Source organism: Phasianus colchicus, chromosome 5 (genome assembly GCF_987193195.1).
Source record: "Phasianus colchicus chromosome 5, bPhaCol1.hap1.1, whole genome shotgun sequence".
Classification (NCBI taxonomy): Eukaryota; Metazoa; Chordata; class Aves; order Galliformes; family Phasianidae; genus Phasianus; species Phasianus colchicus.
The window spans coordinates 52,366,800-52,378,243 of NC_143440.1; the positions used below are offsets into that span (position 1 = coordinate 52,366,800).

At 40.6% G+C, this 11,444-nt stretch overlaps 1 long non-coding RNA gene across 1 annotated transcript; it reads left to right on the top strand.

Annotated features, from left to right (window-relative positions):
* The first annotated feature begins 9,277 nt into the window (after nucleotides 1-9,277).
* LOC149917926 (uncharacterized) lies at nucleotides 9,278-11,244 on the top strand. The gene is made up of 3 exons (XR_016467355.1): nucleotides 9,278-9,431; nucleotides 9,821-9,908; nucleotides 10,400-11,244. It is a non-coding gene; the product is annotated as an uncharacterized LOC149917926 (long non-coding RNA).
* The last annotated feature ends 200 nt before the right edge of the window (nucleotides 11,245-11,444 follow it).

Sequence of the window (11,444 nt, forward strand, 5' to 3'; positions counted from 1 at the left end):
TGAAGCACAGTAACTTAAATTATTCTGTAACTTTCAACTGTGCAAATGTAGTGAAGGGACTGTGTATTTGATAGTAATTGGAATAGAGTAAGTCATCTTCTAACAAAAAAAAATAAATGCAGTTTGTATAATCATATTTTGTATTAGATAAAGTGTCAGTGACACCATTCTTACAGAATGAGAAAGGAATAATTCCTGTGGTATGAATTTTGATGAGCACAGATCAAGGTAGGTAACCATGTCCTGCACCAAGCTGAGTTGAAGGAGCCAAATAGCCAAACAAACCAGTGATTCAGCTCTACCAAAATGCAGATACCTCACAAAAGTGGCCTGGCAGCTCTGGTGGTACCAATGGATGTGGAGGCCTTGGGATGCTTCTCAGCCTCTTGGGCCTTTCTTCTCTGAGAGTTTTGAACAGAACTGAGTTTAAGGTCCAAAGTTATCCCAAGTACTGGGGTGAGATTCCTCCCATGCTTCAAGCACAGTTCCTGCTCATGGATCAGAGTCTTTTCTAGAGCTTGGACTGTGAATTTGAACTGAATGCATCCCACCTCTGAGACAGTGCTTTGTTTGGACAGAACAAAAACTTTTTTTCTCTCTTTGAAGGGGGATTTAAGTGGACTTGGACTACAGTTCTCTGTGCCACTTTCAGAAGAGAACTCTCAGAAAACTCTTTGCTGGTTGCTATACACATGAAGCAATTCAAGATTTCATGATTTAGGTACCAACAGTGCTACCTAGCATTTTTTACCTCTAGTTCTTCTTTCTCTGTTTCCTTTTCCTTCTCTCTCCAACAGAAACGTCATCTTTGAGGAAGAGAGACTCTTCATTTGCAGCATCAAAGACAAAAATATAAACAGTCCACATAGCATGGCATGTTTTCTTCCCAAACTTCATCTTGCAGCCAAATATGGTTATAGAAATGAATTTGAATGTTAGAGAAGGTACCAGTGAAAGCTTTTTAAAGGTTTTTATCTAGGAATGTTGTTAGGATGGAAAACAGAGACAGTGCTTCTTCTTCCAGAAAACTATTAAACGTGAACAAAATGCTGTTGGTCCCTGGAGAGCTTTAGGCTTAGTAGGAGCAGCAAAATTTCTGAAACTAATACCACTAGAGAACATTACCCTTACAGCTGTGTCATGTGTTTTTGTTCCTGTTCACTTATGAATCACTGCAGTTTTCAATACTTTGTCTACTACACCTACAAGGACCTGATCAGCTCTCTATCTTGTATGTCAATACTTCTAGTGCAAACTCTCTAGCTTTATAGTTTTTGCTTGACATCACGGTAAATGTGTGGTTCATTTGCCTTGAAGTGAGATGCCCTCTGCAATGCTTCCATACATCTGAAAGCTAGCAAACAGAAATTTTGCAAAAACCTTACTTTTGGCCTCATTTGACTACAGTCAAAATCAAAGAAGCTTTGCTACCAATATCGTACAAACAAAATAACCAAAATCTTACACTTCTAAAAATGACAGTCTCTGAAACATATCTTTGTTTTGCACTATATGTTTTTGAATTAAATATTCTTATACCTCTTTAAGGAAGAAAATCTTTTTCCTCTCTTTCCTTGGAAGGAATAACATTGTACTTATAATAAAGTTTGCTGTCACGATAATTTAATTGAGGCAATAAGTCTTTGCAATCTCTGTGCTGGTTTCTAAAGCAGTGACATTTTCCTTTCCTTTAAAAATTAAAATATATAGCAAGTCTGGATATTGAAATGACAGTTCTGTTCTTTGCATGTGCACATATGTATTTTCCACCTATGATGCTTGCACTGTGGAGGGAAAAGAAATGGATAGATTATAATTATGACAAATTGTGCTAGTACACTTTTCCTATTGTCTTCTCTTTACAATAAAGGAACTGTCCTTTCCACGGAAAGGTTTTTGGAATTCAGACACATCACTGTTGCAAGTCAGCAGATGCTGATGTGGACAGTAAGATAACTTAGGTCAAAGCCCAAATGAAGGGCTAGTGTCCTGTCATCCTGCTGAGCTAAGATGGAAGCTCAGCAATGTACATAGTGTGTTGGAGGAAGAACTCAAGAATTTCCAGGTTTGAGTATATATGCTGAAAGCAGTTCTGGCACTTTCAAGTCCTTTTGAACCTTCCTGCACCTCATTCCCTCAGATGTTAGTGCTTTCATTCCTTTTGGTACTACTGAAGACATTAAAATTGGCTCTGATGTCACCGTCCCCATTGTTGAGGACTAGAAGTTTAAAGGGTTGAATGAAAACATTAGTGGTGAGATGCAAACACTGAGAAAGTAAGGGTACTGAACAAATTATCCTAATTTAGGCTGCATTTTCTCATGAGTCTCTTTGACTTTCAGGTGACAATAGATATAAGTTTTAGGATTTGACTTCTGATTGTAACTGAGTGAAAAGGAGTAGGAATCTTTTCAAAACAAGTGATGAGAGGCAAAAAAATCTGATGCTCTAAACAGATAAATTTGATAAATTGTATTCACTTTAATTCATGAGGTAATAAATCTCACCATAAATTATTCCACCAAAAAAAAAAAAAAAAAAAAAAAAAGAACACCAGAACACTGGGATGGCTATCAATGTTGATCCATGCTCCATAGCCACACACAACTCTTGCACATTGGAAAAGTCAATAGTATCTAAATTGATGGCTGCCTATTCAAGACATCTCATTTATTATAGTAGATGTGATACAGACAAATAAAAGAATGACCCTAAGGAGACTGCTATGTGAAGAAGAATAAGAGGATAATGAGGTCAGATAAAATGTCTGGATCTCATTAATCCCAAAGAGCTAAGAGAGCTTTCAGTGGCAGTACAGCAAAGATGGTGAAGCGTGATGAAGGAGCCCATACTGACCTCGTTGTTACCTGGTAACCCAAACCTAAAGAAATCTCCATCTCTTCTTTGTAAATGGCCAAGAAAAGCACAAGGACACTTGATAGTACACCTGCAGCAGATGCTCTATTTACTGCATAAATAAGGGTTTGAGTCAGTGAGGTGTTAGTCTCTCCCTGCCCATATACTCTATATTGTACCAATGAGAAGCAATACCAAAACTGGAAATAGATAAAAATGCCACTCTTAACACAAGCAGAGCAAAACCAACAGTGGAATCCTAACAACAGCATTTAATTAAGCTGGAATAGTAGCATTCGAAAATAGTTACAGATATCTCCCCTTCCTCCTACAAACAATAACTTTTCCCTTCATCAAGTATCAGTTTGTGGAATTCCTTCTTTTGACTGTATTATCTTTCACTTTCTGTTAGCAAGTTACTTGTCTAACATCTCACCTATGTATCCATTCTTACAAACATAGCCCCTTTCAATATGGAATACAGCTGATTTCTACCTTTCAGAATAACCTTTTATATTACCATAGCTTGTAGGCCCCATGCATCACTTCTTCTAGATTAAACAAACCTCGGTCTTATCATTTTCCTATAGGGCTTTTTATCAGGATCTCCATTTTGCTGCTCCTTTTGCATGTGGTGACCCATTAAAATCTTTAGATTCTTTACAGCTATGCTATGATCTAGCTGGCCCTTCTACATTTTTTTTAATTTTCCATCCTAAATACAGCATCTGTATTGTATTTAATCTTATTGATTTCAGGTCATTTATCCAATTTATTGTGATCATTTTGAAGCCTAATCCCGTCTTCAAAAATTCTCATGAGCTTTCCAGTAGGATGTCATCCACAAATTTTATATGTGTAATCTCCATTTCATGATCCAAGTCATTTATAAAAATATTGAATAACAATAGGCAGAGGACAGGCTCCTGTGGGGCCCACATGATGTGACCTTCCAGCTTGACAGCAGGCTATTGATAACTACTCTTTGCATAAGGTTTTTCAGGCATTTGTGTATCAGCTTTGTAGTGATTTTGTCTAGATGATAATCCTTCATATGTCTGATTCCAACCCTCTACAGAAGCTCATTGTGTTTTATCTACTTCACTGCAACAATTCTCTCTCTAATTACCTGATCTATTGAGACTGCCCTTTCTTGTCAATGCCTCTTTCTAAGCAGGAAAATATGGCTTTTCTTTATTTACACTTTCTTATACTCTGTTTTCGGACTTGGTCACTGCTGATTTTCATTCTTCTTCTCCTTTAGCATCAGCAGCAGGGGGAGATCTGGCTTTCTGCTCTGCCTCTGGAGATCTACATGTCCTTTTCTCTTTATTTTTTCAACAGTCACGTCCCCTTAAGTATCTTCCTCCTGTTTCCAATGCCAGATATAAACCTTTCAAGAAATGGTGTAGTTCCCAGGTTTAATTAATAAATTGGCAGAACACTAAAGCTTTTTTCATTGGTGATAAGCCACTGTATGGTGGAACAAAACAAAAACTAAAATAATATCCAACATACATCCGGGTATGTTCAAGTATAAAATAGTGCCACTGATCTGCTTAATCTCCATGTTATTAGTAACCTATATATTCAAGCAGCCTTTGGCCTCATTAGCAGAATTGGTTTGAAGTATGAGATACATTTTTTCACAGCAGAAGGTTTCTTGGAGTCAAATGCTGAAGGCTGTGCACATCTGCTTTCACCCAACCCCTCTCCAAGAAAGCATGAGCTGTTCTTCTCTGTGAAATGGTCTGGGACATCCTCCATGAAACACTCAGAAGTGTCCATTCACATTTCTTTCATCTTATTGGACTGTCTTTCCAAAAGCATGGACTTTGTTGCATGGATTTTGTAAAATCCAGGGTGCCGTCTGCCAGCAATGACTGTTCAGTGCCCCGTAGAGCAGAGTGGAGAGAGATAAGCAACAGAAGAACTGCACTGATTCACAGCAGCTGCGCATCTATCCTTGAATCCTAAATGAACCCTTTAGTGAGAACTCGAGGTCTGGCTCACATTTAGTTGCAGCAATGGGCAACATAGGTGCGTGACACAAAGATTTGTACTGCTGTGCAGCTACAGCTCCATCCCCAGCTGGAGGTCATAGTGAGAAGCCTTCTGGTTGTCAAATGTCCCCAGTCGTTGCCTCTTGTTAATAGCATCTGTGATTTGCAGTGTTGGACAGAGGTGCTATATGCTAAAACAGATTCCTTGACACATTTGTGCTCACAAAATGCAAACACTTGTAAAATGCAAGCACAATTAATGCGTGTGTGTCTGTGTGCTTTGAAAGAGGCTGGGAACACTCATTGGTTCTGGTCTGACTTGGCTTCCTGGTTCAGGGCACGCTTATGAAAGGGATTTCAGCTACCCATTCTGTGCCAAATGTAGCAGATGGTGATAGGATAGTAAATTACGTTAAGGAATACTTGAACAGTTTCTTTCCCACTTCTGTAGTTGAAAAACAAACAATTGAGTCACTTAGGGTAATGGCAGATGCAGTTTCATGCATGTCTACCACCCTGATAGTTTTATAGAATTATCTCAGAGAATAAAAAAGCAGGTTTAATAACCATGGAAATGATTTGAATAATCCTGGAGCGATCATCATTTCTAATTTAGAAGTTTATGTTCCTCTGTTGCTAAGATTTGAATATGTGTTTCCAATTCCAAGTACTTTTTTACTTGTATTCTGCATTTTTTTTCCCTCACAAATTTCCTCTTATTTACAAAAACATTTCTATAAAACTTTCTAGCCAACTGGATGTGATAAGTCACACCCCTGGGTGTTGCCTTGTTGTTACGATGTGTTGAATCATATCCTGTTTAAAGTAGTATTTGAACTATCTTCTACACAGTTTGTTTTCCAGCTCTGCCTCCTTTGTTTGCTAGTTTCCACACCTGTGAAAGACCTTTCCACAACCTGGCATTGTAGGACCACAGAACAGTTTGTGTTGGAAGGGACTCCAGTCCCACCTCCTACTTGCAGCAGTCACATTGCTTGGGGCTTTGTGCAACTGGGTCTTGAAAACCCCACGGACAGAGGTAGCCCAACCCTATTCTGATTATAGTATCAAGCAGAAATCTTTGGTTTGAATTCAACTCTGTATTTAATATAAACCTATATTGTCTGACCAGTCTGATGGTCTTCTCTACTATTCTTTTCTTTCTGTAATTTTTATTGTGCATGAAAAAGTCTGTAAGTGAATAGAGCATGTACACTCTTTGCTCAGAAGAATGCCTACAGATTTGGAACTTATTTTCTGTTCTGCCAAGGTAAGATACAAACTAGTCTCCATTTCACAGAATCACAGAATCACAGAATCGTAGGGGTTGGAAGGGACCTCCAGAGATCATCGAGTCCAACCCCCCTGCCAAAGCAGGCTCCCTACACCATGTCGCACAGGTAGGCGTCCAGGCGGGTCTTGAATATCTCCAGAGAAGGAGACTCCACAACCTCCCTGGGCAGCCTGTTCCAGTGCTCCGTCACCCTCACCGTAAAGAAGTTCTTGCGCACATTGGTGCAGAACTTCCTATGCTCCAGCTTCTGGCCATTTCCCCTTGTCCTGTCTCCGCACACTGCTGAAAAGAGTCTGGCCTCGCCACTTTGCCCCCCACACCTTAGATATTTATAGACCTGGATCAGGTCCCCTCTCAGTCTTCTCAAGGCTAAACAGACCCAGATCACTTAGCCTTTCTTCATAGGGGAGATGCTCCAGGCCCTTCACCATCTTTGTGGCCCTCCGCTGGACTCTTTCCAAGAGATCCCTGTCTTTTTTGTACTGAGGAGCCCAGAACTGGACACAGTACTCCAGATGAGGCCTTACCAGGGCAGAGTAGAGGGGGAGGATCACCTCCCTCGACCTGCTGGCCACGCTCTTTTTAATGCACCCCAGAATGCCATTGGCCCTCTTGGCCACAAGGGCACACTGCTGGCTCATGGCCAACCTGTCGTCCACCAGGACACCCAGGTCCCTCTCCGCAGAGCTCCTCTCCAGCAGGTCATCCCCCAACCTGTACTGGTGCATGCAATTATTCCTCCCTAGGTGCAAGACTCTACACTTACTTTTGTTAAACCTCATCTGGTTTCTTACTGCCCAGCTCTCCAGCCTGTCCAGGTCTCGCTGAATGGCAGTACAGCCTTCGGGCGTGTCAGCCAATCCTCCCAACTTCGTATCATCAGCAAACTTGCTGAGGGTGGCCACTATCCCCTCATCAAGGTCATTGATGAAGATGTTGAACAGGACTGGACCCAGCACCGACCCCTGGGGAACACCGCTGGTTACAGGTCTCCAACCAGACTCTGCACCGCCAATGCCAACCCTCTGTGCTCTGCCAGTCAGCCAGTTCTCAACCCACCTCACTGTCCACTCATCTATCCCGCACTTCCTCAGCTTCGTTATAAGGATGTCATGGGAGACAGTGTCAAATGCCTTGCTGAAATCAAGGTAGACTACATCCACTGCTTTCCCCCCATCCACCCAGCCAGTGACAACATCATAGAAGGCTACCAGGTTGGTCAAGCACGACCTCCCCCTGGTGAACCCGTGCTGACTACTCCTGATAACCTCCTTTTCTTCCAGTTGTCTGGAGATGGCATCCAGCACAATCTGTTCCATCACCTTTCCAGGGACAGAGGTGAGGCTGACTGGGACAGGACATCTCATTTCATTAACCAAAATATTAATGGCTCTGCTGGCAATTTGAGGAAAGTAACTTGCCGAAGAAGAGCCTTAAGTGTGAAAATGATAGAAGGCAAGAACAGTTTTGTACAATGAAGTGCACGAAAAAACATGTAAATGAAAAGGTAAAGCTGTAAAAGCATACATTATTCATATCATGATCGAACTAAATAAGAATAATTAATCCCCTTTGTTTGCTCATTTGCTTTGATCTTATTCACAGAAAGGTACACAAACTGTCTGAACTTTTGAATTCCAACTTCTAACCTTATACTCTCATTCATGTTACATTTGGGACTATAAAAAACAAGATGGTATATAGCCAAAGCATCACCTCTTTTTTTGTACACCCTAGGATCTAAGTCTAAGGTTTAGGTATCTATCATTTGACCTGTGTGTATGTTACTCTGTTATAAGAGAGGGGCTGGTTCCTTCTGCAACCATAAATCACTGATGTGTGGCAGAATGATCATCCATATCATCTAGGTGTGCGCTGTTGGTGTCCTTGATATAAATGGATCAGCTTGCAGCCAGTAATAATTCAAACCAAGCATTTTTCAGGATTTCAGTAAACGGCTATAAAAAGTTCTGTGTTCAGGACTGGATCATCCCTATTGGGAAATCTTGTCCTTCTTTGGCACTCTGTCTTCAGAAAAAGGAAGTAAACAGGATTTTTATAGGGTAGATGTTAACGTATTACGAACGATGCTGAATTTCTCAGAGATTTCAAATGGATGCTGTAGATTTAAGCAAGAACAGGGTCATCAAACGTGGCTTAAGAGAAAGGTCACTATACCAGTATTTGGGACACTCTTAGAGCAGCCTACAAATGATCCTTCCCCTGGACAGTGAATGATTTAGACTGGTACAGTGCTGATCACCTGAAGAACAGAGGAGGGATGAGGGAGAGATTTCTCTCTTGGGGTCTGGTGATGACAACTGGAGTTGTTGCTTGGCTGAAAAAGGATCACTAGAAAAATGAGGTGGGTTAAGTGTTGCAAAATACTGAGAAAAGAAGCAGGAAAAAGAAAGGAAGGATATTTCCCTGATATTTCTAGCTCTGCTTTAATGCTCAGCCTGGAATTTGAGTCCTGTCTGGAGATTAAGTGGTTAATCACAATCAAGGCTGTCCAACACCCACTGCTTTCTCCCTTCCTAATAACAATGCTTAATATGTCCCTAGAAGCCTAGAGCTTCTCCAAACCAGTTCAAAAGAGACTTCACCTTTTGTTTTCTAAGAGGATGGCTGAAATGCTTAGTTTTGGAGCTGAGTGACCTGAGAGAGACCTGGTTTGGAAAGATGACAGTGGTGGCTGGGAGGTGTAAGTGGGGCTCACCTCAGCTGCAGAGATGCCTTGTTGCTGCTGTACTACTGTTTTGTGATCCCATCTGAAGGTCTCACTGCCCAAGCTTCTTCTGATGCTACCATGAAAAACAATAGTTTGAGTGGAAAGCCAAAATGTTTTCCTTTTGTTTTCTGTTATGGAAAATATGTTTTTTTCCCCCTGAGAGAACATGCCTTTTCCAATGACTGGTTTACTGGCATACCACTGAAAGAGGTAAAACAAAGGTGAAAAGATGTTGAGGGAGTTGGCCACAGGTATTAGAAAGCCTCAGGTGTGCTATAATTGGTGCCAGACTCAGCTGGTTGCCAGAGATTATAATTGCCAGCCCAAAGTTTGATGATTTGGCATCTCATGATTCCCTCTTCCCAGAGGGAGACAGGTGTGGGAAGAATGAGGCTGATTTCATCTTTTTGCTACCTGATGAGCCCCTGATGCAACAGGAATTTCCAGGTGACCTGTGCTTGATTTCACAAAGCAAAGGGCATTGGACGATGGCAATGAATGCTCTACTGAGTCTAATTATTTCCAGGAATAATCCTTTTCATTATAGGTAGGAGTTACTCTTATAACTTGCTTCTCATTTTCATCTATGATAATCTACTTTGTGCTCAGAAGTATGTTTTCTTAATATATACTTGTTTCCTTTAAGTTATTTTCATTTAGATGAATGTTAACATCTCTGCTAGGAAGATTCCAACTTACTGCTGTGAATAATGAGCACCCCTAATTATATTTAATTCCTTCTCCTATAAGGAGGAATAATATCTATAATATAATCCTTCTCCTTAAGATCTTCACCTGCCCCGAGAGCAGAGCTCCTCACTTTCAAGAGCTTTCTGTTTTTTCAGAATAGTGTATTAATACTCTCAGGAGAAAATAAACCTAGAAGTACTTAAGTTAACCTAATATGGGTTTTATATTTTTTTAATCTATTTTTAGATTTTCTGCAATGACCAGTATATGTAATAAATAAAGCTGACGGCCAGTGCTTTGTCTGGAAGAGAGTATTGACAATTCTGACCTTACAGTAAGTCTGAGAACATTAAAATACCATTTTCTGGTAAACCAGTCATTTAGCTGCTGAGGGAAAGCTAGGGCATTGCTTTCTGAGCAGCTGTTCCTGCTCTTAAGGCATCTAGTGGAAAACCATGAAAATGCATCAGGATTTCACCATACACGAGAAACTATTAAAGCTTTCAGTTACTAAACCTACAGAAGAAGAAAAGCATAGGAAGGTCTCATAGGTTGTGGTAGAGTTTAGAACTGAGTCATTGCTTAATCTCTGTTTAGTTTCCTTCAAAAAAGAATCCCCCAAAACCAACAAAATCCCCCACAGCAGCACACTTTCCTTCACTCAGTTGAAAAGGTAATATAGTGACATTGGAGAATTAATAGATGTTAACATTTTTACAGCATAGTATCTAATATGTTCTCCAAGACAACTGGTATGGGGGTGAGGGGATGTCAAGAGGCCTTCCTTGTGGGCTCCTTCCAACTGGGGATATTCTGTGCTTCCAGGCTTCCACAGCAGTTCACCAAATGTGCTGCAGACCATCAGTGATCAGTCCCTGTGTTAGAGGGAAGCCCTGGCCCATCTCGCTCAGCCACAGCTCCAGCTCACCCTATGATTTGCTGTTCAGTGCAGTGACAGTGAAGCTGCCAGATTTGGGGCAATCTGTAGAGTTTGTGCTTGCTTGTATTTGCTCAAATTTTTTTCCCCTTTCATGTCATGAGTTAACAGACCTCTGTCTGTTTCTTCTAATACATATTTTATGTCCTGGCTACTGCCTTCTAATTGTCTGAGCAGCTCAAGCAGGTGGCCTGGTGGCTTTATAAATGCCATTATGGTGACTAAAAACCACATTGCATTTGGCACCATTCTTCACAATGTCTTCAGGGGTCTGGGGTTGACTTGCTCTGGTGACAGAGCCAACATTTGCAATCGCCCTGTCCACTTTCTGCTAGCTTGGCAGCCAGAATTCACCTCTCATTCTCTGCAAATCTGGTTTTCCTACATGGGGACAAACTTGATATGAGATTTTAAATTAAAAACAGTAAAATCTACCCAAACTAAGCCCGAAATGTGTTCCAGATTGGACCGACAAGGACTGCATAATAAAGCAGGGATGCAAACAGGAAACAAACTGAAAACTAAGCTCAGGATGGATGATTTTATGCTAAATACGATTTGTGGACTATCCGGTGTGTGTTAAACTGAGATTCACTCAAGCTATTTCTGTTACTGGAATGGAAAAATAAATCATACTGTGTCTGGAACCGTTGCTTCAGAATAATACACGGGTTTTAGTGATGCTGTACTCCTCTTTCAGTATCTTGTTATTGCTACATTATTTAAATCTTGCAGATATCCATCATATTACTCCATTTGTTTATTCAGCAGTCTATAGAGAGTGTACATAAAATTAAGCATGTTTACATCCCACTAAGGTAACATAATTAGTTTCATAATTATTTCAATGTTTGTGTTCTCTATATGGATTTGTTTCTCTTTCATATCTACACAGATGAGGTCTTCAGTGTGTGCTTAGTGAGGACTCTGTAA